The following is a 13410-nucleotide window of genomic DNA, read 5'->3' as shown; positions in this document are numbered from 1 at the left end:
GCCATGGCACGAGCGCAACTGGCATTTAAAGGGAATAGGAGATGAGACTCTGATTGCTTTATTGCAAGTAAAGCCCAAAACACACCCATTACTCATTACAGGGACAACCCTTTTCGAACATGTGCCTGGCACGCTGACCATTTTTCCCGTCGTTAAACTAGCAAAAGTGGATTCGGACACGCCCTAACTGCATTTGCACTGTGCACTTTAGACCATGCGCTTAGATCGTTAAAATAGGGCCCAATAACTCTTTAAAATCTTTGAAATTTAATGGGGGCACTTTAAATTGTGCATAACTTGGTTGGGATGACACATTTGGTATATGACACCATTTAGGCCACAGTGTTTAATCCAATTAAGCGATTTGAAGTAAAGGAAGTTACTGAGAGCCGAACAGAACTCGCTTTTGAACACAGTGAAACACTGCTCTCATTATGTATTCTGGCCTTTTATCTCTTTAGCAGAGAAAGCGGAGAAATCAATATGGAATTAGAAGAGAGCAGAGTCCTGAATTATTGAGGATTTTAAGCTCTGGATGCTTTGAATAATATTGTTAATTATTTGCAAATTAACAGTCACTTGTCTCTTCCTTTCATTCATGTTTTGCAGCCTTTTAATCATTTTATTAACAATTTCTCATAGAATTTCTCAAAAAATGATATTTTTACAGAGGTACACAGGGGACAACAAAGCTTTACATGCCCCCCTTACATGCACCCACATAAAGATACTCTCAGACATGACCTTGCTTGCAATGTTTATTTGAAACATTGTAATTAATACAGTACTGCCAACTTCAACAGGTTTCTCTCTGTGTTCATGATGTGAAGTCATTAATTGGCATCTTAACTTGTTCTGCTTCACACTATCAGAAGCTAATATTTTGAGGCACACAACACACTGTGGTCTCTCTTCTTTACTTATCATTGTACTGAGGAATCTGTGGGCGAGATACTGTATGCCTCGAGTCGTCATATTTTCTTGTCTTATTACCGTGTCTATACTGGACCACAATAGCTTGGCTGTCGACTGGACGCGACAAAATGAATGTTGCAAATCCATTAGTCCTTTGTGTCAAAAGTTGTGTGAACACACCAACGGGGCATCAGTCTTCTGTCAGGGATTTGTTGTGCCGTGCCGCATCCAGTGTAGACAGCACCATTGATTTTATAAAGGGTTGTGTTTGCTTTTGTCATGTTGCTCGCATCTGGTGTAGACACATTGTTTGTTATGACATTTGAAGTATTCGTTGCCTGCTTTACGTTTACTTGAAGATCTTCATTAGCTTGTTCTGGTGTGCTGGATTAGGGTTGGAGCTCAACTCTGCAAGACAGTGACCCTCCAGGACCAATGTTGCCCATCCCTGCTGTACACTATCTCTTAGCCTTGCAGCACCCCCCTTTTTATAACTTCGGGCCTCCCAGTTTGGCAACCACTGAATGTAGGAATCAATGCTTCTACAACATGATTCATAGTACAGTAAATGCCTAATGTGAGAAATTAGACAGTGAGAGGTAGACAGAAGCCCATGTGTTATTTCAAGGTCCATATGCTGTAATGGTTAAATGGTTTTTACCATGCATTTACCGTGCAGGTGATGCCCTTTGTCTTGTCATTGTAAACTGAAAACAGATCCTGCAAAGTGAAGGATCCAAATTTAAGAATATGTTTAAGATCTGCTGATCTTACTTCCTTACATAACATCACATGAAAAACTAAGGTGAATTACACTGTATTGGGCATTCAAGGTGAACATGATGGCATCAATTTACTGATCAGAAGTCAGCTTTAAGTCAGCTGTCTAAACATTGTAATAGTCAGGGGTTTTGTTAGTCTTTGATCTTCCAACTAAGTGTTGAACTGTGTGTGTGAAGGTTACATAGTCTTAGCTCTCGTGACCATTTGTTTTTATACCATTTGGGGAGCTCAGTTGGGGGTAATTGCCTCTATTGTCTTTAGCAGTAGTCATCCCTAAAGGCTGTGTATAAGTTCAGCACCTTTAGGGACAGCCCACTAAAATGCCTATAAAGAAACCATGTAAAGTTACGTTAGTCAGACTGATTTGGGAAGAACTGCAGCCGCGTCAACGCGAAGTCCTCAATAAAGAATAACTTTGTTTGAACGTGATCCCCAACGTCTCCTGGTCTCTTGCTTCGACGAAGAAAAAGTTTTCAACAATTTGGTGCCGTGACCCGGATAGAGTTCCAGCTCCTTCACCTGAATCCAGATTGAAACAGCAAGCTCAACAAAAGATCTGCTTTCCAGACTGCATCTTTTGGAATGCAGAGCGAAACTTCCAGCTGAACAAAGATTTCCAGCCTCAATCTTCTTTTACAACCAAGGGTTGGTGAGTGCTACTCTATTCAAAAGAACCTTTAAAGACCAGTACAAGTTTGAAATCCTCTGCGCCGTTCAGAGAAGTAGTTAACAGACAGCTGCAGGGTTTTGTTAACTAAGTTTATCCTCTAAAAAGTTTTTTTTTGAGATGAAATTGCATTATCCTCTACATTGCTAGAGAGGGTTTATCCTCTGTAAAGTTAGTGAAGATTTATCCTCTGCTTTATCAGGGACGTTTAGCATTAGTGCTAATATTTTGGTTTATCCTTTGCTTCAGGCAGAGAAGAATTAGCTTTATGTGCTAGTTATTTCTGTTGATCCTCTGTTCTTGTAGGCAGGGAAGATTTTAGCGTAAAGTGCTAGTAATTTGTGTTATCCTTTGCTCTGGGCAAGGAAGGTTAACAATAGCTGATGTGTTAACAAGTGTACCCTCTGTGTAGACACTAGAGAGAAGTTTTAGTGTTTTTGATTGTGTGGTAACAAAGAAAACTCACAAAAATGTTTAGGAAAAATCCCAGACTGATCCCCACTACTGAAAAAGGTGGCCGTGCAGCTCCATTGTGGTCAGAAAGCGAATTTAAAACATTGTTGGGAGAACACATGGACTCAATCGTGACTGAGAAAGTCAGATTGAATTTAACAAAGAAATTTAGCATTGATCCAGGCAGAGTTTGGTCAATCGAAGATTGTAAGAAGGTACTAGGAGAAAGTATTCGCAAGAACAGTGTCAAAGGCATTATCTTCTGTCACAGAGAATTCGGTTTAACCCTAGCTACAGAACAGTCTAAGCGCAACTCTGAGCTAGAGAAACAGATCAAAGAGCTCCGTGCTAGAATATCTTCGTTGACTAAGAAAGTAAACCGCAACAAAGATGCAGAAAAAACTGATGTGGAAGAAGTTAGTCAGCCTGATAACAATTATCCTGACTTAAAAGCTTTCGTTGAAACAAATGTAGCCATCCAATCAGCAACTGATCAGCCTGTAGATTCAGTGCAGGTTTGTGGGGCTAGGAGAAGATCTCAGGGAACTGAAAGTGTTACTCCGAACTCTTCTGTTGTCCAAATACAAACGGTTGCCAAAACATCTTTAGGTCCTAAGGATATAGATAGACTCTCCCAGAGTTTACCCTCAGCACATACAAATTTTTCTGAATTTAGAAGAGCATTGTTCAGCAAAATGCATCTTTACGACATGTCGTTGCCGGAAGTCACACAGCTGATGTCACAAATTCTAACTGAATCTGAATTCAACAATTTTGAGTCTGCTGTTACTTCCGAACTGCAACATGTCAGTAAAGGCGATTTGAGAGAAGGTGTTTTGAAAATCCTAAAGAATATCTTAGGACCCAAAATCGATTGGTCGAGAGTTACTAGCTGTGTACAAGAGAAAGAAGAGACTGTGAGTGAATATACTGAGAGGTTCTGTCAGGTAGCGGTAACGTACAGTGGAATAGTGGATGATTCCGAAAGTGTGTTAGCTGACAAAGGAGCTCTAATCCGAATTTGGGCAGATGGTCTTGTAGCTGAGTACAGAACAGCCTTGCCATTCCTAGATATTACGTGGGCTAAAAGAACTCTCAGAAGTAACCTAGAAAGTTTGGCGATTTGGGAAAGAGATTCTGATGTCAAAGAGAGAGTAAGAATTGCAGCAGCATCCATTAAGGTCAACTCAGAGAAGCCAAAGAAACGCAAAAGTCCTAGAGAAGCCAGTTGTTCTTACTGTGGCAAGCACGGACATTTTGGAAAAGAATGTAGAAAAAACAAAAATAACTTAAGACAAGTTAACAATGTTATGCAGCTCTTACTACATTTGTTTGCTACTTTAAAGCAGCCTCTCCCCTCCTCATTAAACTCGTGGGGCAACTTGATAAGATGTTAACCATTTAGGCTGTGATTGCTTAATTTCCCCAGTAACTCACAACAAAGATGAAAGACTTATTTTTGTTTAATAGAACAAAAGGAAAGTGACTGTCACAGCCTTTGTTTGGGGGACATTCAGAAAACTCACAGCCTTAAATGTTATGCCATAGAATATTACAATCAGACCTCCATGCTCTATATGATGTCTATTAAGACTGATGTTTCACTGGAGAATGAAAATGTGCCAATTTTCTCACACACTGTACAGTGTGTACACAACACAGGGACAGAATAGGACACGGTTCAGTGAGGGCCCTGGAAAGAACTGACGCAACAGGCGTTCGGGGGCCAATCCAGGGTGAAGACAACCTCATAGGCCTTTCCCCATTTAGTCCATCCTTACCTCACTGGTCCATAGGTGTCAAATCAATTAAGAAATAGGGAAAGAATGAAACAACCGCAGCAGACGCTACAACCCTAGTGTTTAAACAAATACTGCTACAACCCTAGTGTTTGGACAAATACTGCTCTGTCGTCTTTTGTTTTCTTTCTTCCTCTGTGCAGATAAACACTTGATGGCTGTTCCAAAAATCCATATGCAACGACGTCTCACCTGCATATGAAGCCACAACCTCAAGAAGACAACTACACCCACTGCTGAACGAGCCAATCACAAAAGAAAAAGAAGAAAAAAAAAAATACACAACGCAGAAATACAAAACCTTCAGTCATCCATCGATATGATCAAGACTACAAGCCTGCACCATTATCTGAGTGCTGCACCTGGTTAATATGACTGAAGATAACTTTTCATGGTTCGGAAACCTGTTAGTATCAAGTGTGTCAACCAGCAAATGACTCACGTCCAGCACACCCGTAAGATTTCACGGACCCTAAGTGCATGTTTGTTTCTGTGTCAACATGCAATTACAGATGAACAACACAGAGCAAGTTATATGTGCCTGTAACTTACACAAGTTACAAGAATGAACATATGCGATGTGCCTGTAACTTACACCAGTTACAAGAATTAACTTTATGTGTTTAAATTTGTATTTTGTGAGAGTTTTTAAGAACTCTCACTCGGGGGACTGAAGGATCCAAATTTAAGAATATGTTTAAGATCTGCTGATCTTACTTCCTTACATAACATCACATGAAAAACTAAGGTGAATTACACTGTATTGGGCATTCAAGGTGAACATGATGGCATCAATTTACTGATCAGAAGTCAGCTTTAAGTCAGCTGTCTAAACATTGTAATAGTCAGGGGTTTTGTTAGTCTTTGATCTTCCAACTAAGTGTTGAACTGTGTGTGTGAAGGTTACATAGTCTTAGCTCTCGTGACCATTGTTTTTTATACCATTTGGGGAGCTCAGTTGGGGGTAATTGCCTCTATTGTCTTTAGCAGTAGTCATCCCTAAAGGCTGTGTATAAGTTCAGCACCTTTAGGGACAGCCCACTAAAATGCCTATAAAGAAACCATGTAAAGTTACGTTAGTCAGACTGATTTGGGAAGAACTGCAGCCGCGTCAACGCGAAGTCCTCAATAAAGAATAACTTTGTTTGAACGTGATCCCCAACGTCTCCTGGTCTCTTGCTTCGACGAAGAAAAAGTTTTCAACAAAAGGAAATCAGAACAATTAGAACAATAATATTTTCTTTTGAGAATAAACAGCTACTAAAAATGTAAATAGAAAGATACTAACAATGACAAATGCAAACTACTGGCCTAATATATCTGATTACTAGCCTACATCAAGATGTTAGGTCTGGCAACTCACCATAGACGCGGCTCAATCCGAGGGGTGGGATAAAAGGCTGTCTTTCAAATTCCCTCTGCACGCAATAGGACAGCGCTTCAACCAACCAGAGCGTTTTCCCAACAGCGGAGCTAACATTAGTTGATAGATTCAACTTTTGAATCTGGCCGGCAAAACTACGAACACATCTTCCTTTTTTAAGAATGACTTAAGTGCCGTTCTTTGCTCTTTTCTCAAAGAAAAACTAAACTCCAAGTCCTCCAGAGTCACGGCCAAAGCCGATTCGAAAGACTGTTCGCGAGCAGCAGCCGCCATTCTTTGTTTTCAAGTAGCAGGGAACCGTCCGTCACAACTCTGTCGTCATTATGTTAAGCCCGCCCCGCCTACTCTATACACGATGTGATTGGCCTGACCCAATTTAGGTTTTTACAGCTCCGAAAGTCAACAGAGAGTTGCTAGACTACCCTGGCTGCAAAATAAATTTTGGTGCCGCTAGGGTGCGTCTAGATTTCTAGGCTATCTGATTACAATTTTGCATACTGTTCTCTTAGAGATAATGACAGGCCATTAAATTGAGAGTTATAAAAATATCTAAATAATTAATGTAAACAAAAGCGGCAAACTGTGGTAGAGAGATCTTGCCTGCAGTTGATGTTTTAGCTTAGAAATAAATTGTACAAAAAAAAAAAAGAAGCTTTCAGTTAATCTGCAGTTTTTATTTGACCCCTTTGACTGTTAATTAGGTTTAATCTAATGCATACATATCTGCAATTTTAAAACAGATTTCTGTTAACATCTGATTCGAAGGTTACAGACAAACAGGGCCTTAATCATGAAACTTTTTTTCTGTGTAAATCATTGATAAATCCATTCATAAATAAACTGCATTAAATTTAATGGGACACAAACCATTTACAGAAAATCACTGTGCTTGTGTTTGGTGAATAACACCCTTTGACTTTGATATTTGCAATGCGACTGAATTCATCATTGACTTTTTCAAACGAAGATCTGTTTTCTGTTTGCTCAGACTGAACCAACAATTATGATGCCATTTTTTCCCTCAATGTTTTGTGTTTTTCAGATGTGATGTTCTTTAGTCCTTACAATTTATGCCTTCAGTTGGCTGTTTATGCTTTCATACTGAGTTTTCAGCAACACAAAAGGGCAAGAAACCAAGCATCAATTTCTGAGACGTCAGGCTAACCTCCCAGATAGTAAAAGACTTTTGAAGAGAACACAATGTATGGTATTAAGTGTAGCATTTGATTTGTTTTGAGTCATCGCTTTTGGCAGTAAAAGTGCTTTAGAATGCACAGCTCAAAAGGCAAAATTTCCATTGCTAAAGTAAAGGTAGCAATTTGGATGAGAAAAGTTATATTTTGTTTCATGTATTACATGAGATGTTGTTGTCTTTTTTTGTCCATAATCATTTATATTTACATTAGTTCCAACTAAACACAGATAATTCAATATGCAGGTAATGGTTAACAGTTTTTGTTTATATTTTGGCCAAGATTTTAATGACGAATAATACCATTTTGGTGTGAAAATGTTAAAGGAACACGTAGACTTTTTGGGACTTTAGCTAATTCACCGTATCCCCCATTAGATAAGTCCATACATACTCTTTTCATCTCCGTGCGTGCCGTAATCTAACTCTGGGGGATACAGTGAATACGCTAAAGTCCCAAAAAGTCGGCGTGTTCCTTTAATGGCCGAAATTTCAGTGCATTCCTTGTTACCTCATATGCTTATGGTTATTGCACTCTCTGCTACTGTTGATAATATAAAATAGTGAATTTCTTTTTTTCCCTCAAGGGAATCCATTACGGCTGCAAATAAAGAGATGCTTTCAGCTATCAGTAAGGCATATAGTCTCAAAGAGACAGAAAGAGAGAGATGCTTTTAATGCATTCACTTTTACAGGCGAGTACAAAAGAAGCTTCAATGGTTGACAACAAAGTAGAGAGATTAATGTCGACGATTTAGTGACCCACCAGAGCGGTGTGTCAGTCTGGTGGAATCCATCTGACCTTTTGCATTACCATGGGGATTCAGATAATGATTCTCAGCGGGGAGTCTGAAGTGTGCATTATGTGCGCCTCTCACTTTGTTAAAGAATATAATCAGTCCTTAGCACTAGGACACAAGATGAAAAACAGATGGATGAGGGAGCGAACTGTGAAGGGCAGAGGTAAATGTCTTTGACACACATTAACTGACAGAAGGTGCTCTCATCCATGCACTCAGACATAACCGCACGCTAGGGCTGGCCAGCGTGACCGTATATGCGGTTAACGTGTCAAGAAAAGATTCTCTGCTGTATATGGCTTCAAAAGCAGCTCATCTAATCATATTTATAATATGTTAGTGACTGTTTTAAGGCTTGTTTTTAGCCTTCACAGTCACATAATGTCAAGTAATTTTTGTAGTTTTGCTTGACTTATTCATTTGTTTTCATTTTGGGGTTGAACTTCTTGCAAAAACAGTAATATTATGAAAATCAAGCGTAGCGTCAGTTCTGGCAGGTCACTCTCAGCTGACCCACGTCTACCTATAGGAATATGACGCCTATCACAGCATCCATATATAAGCTCCTTCAGTATTATCAACAGCTATCGCGTTTTTCAAGAGCTAATAACCCCCCTCTCATCAGTCAGGATTTGGCATTCCAATTCCCCTCTGAATCAGACTAAATTCTCGAATGATGTTGTACATTAAAATATTGAATTAATGATATCTGCAATACATTCATGTTGGTTCTGTTTACCCTTAGGGGGGTTATTGCTGCTCTCCCTGCTCTTATCTATGCTAGGCTGCATGGATGCGCAGGGAGTTTTTGCCCTGAAGAGAACCATACCGCCAATCCAAACTGTATGCTAATTGTCAATTGTATTTGACTATAGCGGTCCTGACAGAATAATAATAATAAAAAAATTCTGTTCTAATATATTTAAAAATTTAATTTATTCCTATAATGGGAAGGCTTTTGAGTGTCACATGATCCTTCAGAAATCATTTGAATATGCTAATTTGGGGCTAAATTATCAATTATTATTGGTGCTGAATTATTAGGAATGGTGAGCATAATAGACGCAAAATCATTAAAAAAACATCTATTTTTCCAAACTTTTGACTGCTGGTGTATGAGATTTTAGTCATACAGCCCACCCTAACCACACATCAACTGCATCATGATATGCAGTTAAAAGTCTCTTACTGCTGTTTTAGCAAGGGGTACTCCCACTAATTGTGAAGTATTAGTTTCATGGCTGGGTGCCTGTGCCCCTTGGTGAGGCTGATCACACCCACTCATAATGATGAGATGTTGAACACCCAGCAGTTGACCTGGAGCAATGCGTAATCTGGCGTGCTGTTGTTGTTCTCTTTGCTCTGAGCTTGAGGCAGTGGCACTGTGTCAGAAAACCAGCTTTCTCAGAATTTCAACACATCAACTTTCGTTGACATTGCTTTTGGCTGCATAAAACACCCAGAACAAAAGCAATTTTTCCATTTGCTACCTTGCCATTCTTATTAGAATCTAATTTGCATTTTTCTTTTCTTTTTTGTGGAGTTGCACACATGCACTTTACTCAGTCACTTCTGAAGTAGGCTATGCATGAGTGTAACATTCTGTAACAGATTATTTTGATGGACAAGTCCCAGTTTCCACAGTTCAGTTAGAAATGTCCACACCATCCATTCAAAAGTATCAATGACTCTGATCTGTTCATTTAGCAGTAATTTCTAGAGCTAATGGTCTTAGACTATAGAACTTTATTTACACCTTTGGATTTTCAAAACTTTTTCAAATAAACTTCTATTTGTCTGTTATTAAAAGACAAAACAATGTTGTGCTTCATCTAATTAAGTGATAAAAAGCAGTTGCAAAGGTTTTACAAAATACACAAATTCATCTCTGCACAAATAAAATGAGCAACACTTTATGTTTTATATGCAATTTATCATTAATTTACTTAGTGTAATGTTTTTCTCAATCTCGCGATTTTGGGGCATGTGAGTTAATGAACATAATGTATGATGGGATACACATCCTCAAATATGCTCAGATGTGGTATTAGATAGTGTGAAAAATTTAATTTCATCTAGTGAGTTGAACTTGAGAACAAGAACAGTCTGATTCATGAATGAATCATTAGAGCTGGTTTTGTGAACTAAATCAACAGATTCATTGAAAAGATAAAGCTAAAAAATTGGAGTCAGATGAATCAGACATTACATGAACGCACCAAGGAGAGCTAGTGTGGTTTTCAAATAAAAACATCTTAAATTTCATTGTGTTTCTCACTCATCTATCATATGGCTTCAGAACATATTGCACAAGAGCTGTATGGACCACTTTGATGGTACTTTCATGGTGCTTTTATGTCCTCTTACAAGCCTGAAAGCTTCAGGCCCTGTTCATTGTGATTGTAAAACAAAGTCTTTTTACAGTCAATGTGTTTTCTTTTGCATTCTGTAGTGGAAAGAAAGACATACAGGTTTAGAAGTGCTACACACTTGAATCTTGAAAAATGTGATTCATAACATCAAAAATATCTGACTCTATTCAAGTTAGTTAGATATTATTAAATATGATCGAATCAACCTAACTTCATTAGATGGCACCAACAAAAGTCATTTGTATGTGCCACATCACGTGGAAAGAGCCCTCTGGGTAACAACAGCATGTTTTCACTTCATACAGAGCATGAAAATGGTTTGGTATTAATAGATGCCTTATACTTTGATCACATTTTTAGATATATTAAAAAAAAACTTGTTTTGAATTAAGTCATGACTGGTAAGGTAAGTACATTATCAAGTACGGTTTTATCATTTAACTACAGCCGCAATACAAGTTCTGGCTGACTTTACTTTGTGTAGCTAATGTTAGCTCATTTACCCCTATTAAAGACACCAACAGGCATAAACTGGTAATGCAGGTTGCATTAGTAGCTACCCTTTGCCTGCAAATAATATTTTATTGAGACATGTCAAATTACATTTGCTCTAATTACAGTAACTGTTCATTAATATGTGCAGGGAAACAGAAAGGCTACAACCTGACAGACTGCCAAGGTTTCTTTTAGCGAATGTTCATCTGATCTATCTATCATCTCATAATGTAATGCCAGCCAATAGTGCACCGTATTGAGTAGAGAATCATGTAGTGATTTGCATTCAACCATTTAACTACACACCAACATTCATCCTCCTTTAAATTGCTTTTCCTCATTATCACAGGAAGGAGAGAGATAATGTAAACACCTTGGCTCCTTTAATTAAATGCCAGTTTAATTAAGATGCTGATTCGCAGATAATACTTTTTGAGTCCAAATCAGAGTACAGGGCAAAGCAAATGAACCATCAGGAGGTCTAGACCTCGACACACTTCAAGTTAGGAAACATGGGCAGCATAACAATGATGAAACCTGTTCATTCTTATGTTTAACATGACTAAAAGTAAGAATGCTTAGCTGTGGTATATAATTATACAAAAAGTCTAATAGAGAACCATCACCTGTACAAATTTTTATTATAGGGCTCTCTGAAATACTTTATTCTGATATTTTTGTATAAGTAATGGATAAATTGTTTATTTAACCACTGTCCTCGGCAACCAATCTCTTTGTGTCTAATTTTGTGTTTGTGTGTGTATTTGATCAAAAAATACAATTGATGTAACCGTTTTCTATTTTAATATATTTTATGTAATGTAATTTATTCCTGAATTTTCAGCAACCATTACTCCAGTCCTCAGTGTCACATTACAATCCCTCTTTTTGTATTAGGTCTATAATGAATTGGAAATCATGTTCTGTTCCAGTGAAGTCCTGACAAAAAATTGCCTGTTTTATCTAATTGTGCTTGCATGGGTTGTTTATTATTTTTAAAGGCATGTGACCATGCCAAAGCAATAGTCTCCAGAAGAATTAAACAGTAGCCCAGATGATAAGAGGCCTTCTGGAAGTTATAACTCACCTGTGAGCCTTACCAAAGTTGATTTCGTATAGGACATAAAATGTCAAAGATAATGTCTTGGTTTAACCTCATTCCCCTATGCATGATCCTTCATAAATCATTCTAATATGCTGATTTGGTGCAAGAAACATTTCTTATTATCATAGTTGGAAATGGTTGTGCTGCTTCACATTTTTATGGAAACCTTGACACAATGTCTTTTTTCAGGATTCTTTTTTTTAAAGATTTATTTTTGGTGATATTTGACTTTTTATTGTAATAGGACAGTATAGAGTGGACAGGATGCAAGGGGGACGGGATCAGGAAAGGTCCACGAGCCGGGATTCGAGCTAATCACTGGTGTTTATAAAGCTGTTAGCAAGTTTCATTGCCTCTTTATGCGATATATAGGGCCTTGGGTACAACACTTTTTGCACAGTAGTTAAACAAAGAACATTTTCCCTCTTTCTACAATGATTGCTGGTAATCGTAGTAATTGTAACTTCAATATGGAGTCAGATTATTAGTTAAAAATTAGCGAATTGCTTTTCATTCTTAAGTAATAGTTTGAAAGTGCAAGAAGTCATTAAAAGCCTGCCATTACAATTAGACAAGGTATGGTCTGATGTTGGCGCGCTGCCCACGAGGCTATCGGCGCTGACATTTTTCAGGATTCTTTGAGGAACAAAAAGTACATTTATTTGAAACAGAATTCATTTGTAAAGTATGTCTTTAAAGGGTTAGTCATCATTTATTCACCCTCCTGGCATTCCATACCCGTAATACTTTCGTTCATCTTTGAAACACAAATGAAGATATTTTAAATTAAATCTGGGAGATTTCTGTCCCTCCATTGACAGTCCATGCAACTACCGCTGTCGCTTTAAAAACTTTTTTTATGGTCATGTTTAGGTATAAGTTTATTGCTTTATGCTCATCTTCTCATGCTATACTACTTCAACCACTTAGTATAAGTTTATCTTATTTATTTATCTTACTCTTTTTGCACTGCACGGTGTCACTAATCACTGGTGTTTATAAAGCTGTTAGCAAGAGTTTCATTGCCTCTTTATGCGATATGTAGGGCCTTGGGTACAACACTTTTTGCACAGTAGTTAAACAAAGAACATTTCCCTCTCTCTACAATGATTGCTGGTAATCGTAGTAATTGTAACTTCAGTATGGAGTCAGATTATTAGTTAAAAATTAGTGAACTGCTTTTCATTCTTAAGTAATAGTTTGAAAGTGCAAGAAGTCATTAAAAGCCTGCCATTACAATTAGACAAGGTATGGTCTGATTCAAGAGAGCCATTACATTACTGGGCTTCCATGGCAACTTATCTCCTTTTCTCTATTATTGGCACACATATGGCTTCCACCTTCTTTGATTAGGCCTGGTGGTAGGGCGCAGTGCTGCTGATTCAGAGAAAAATCCACTAAATGATAGATGATGGGTGCAATGGTGCCAGTGCCGGAAGTCAGCA

This window comes from Abramis brama, assembly GCF_963993115.1.
Source record: "Abramis brama genome assembly, chromosome: 9".
Lineage (NCBI taxonomy): Eukaryota > Metazoa > Chordata > Actinopteri > Cypriniformes > Leuciscidae > Abramis > Abramis brama.
Note: the sequence above shows the minus strand (reverse complement) of the source record.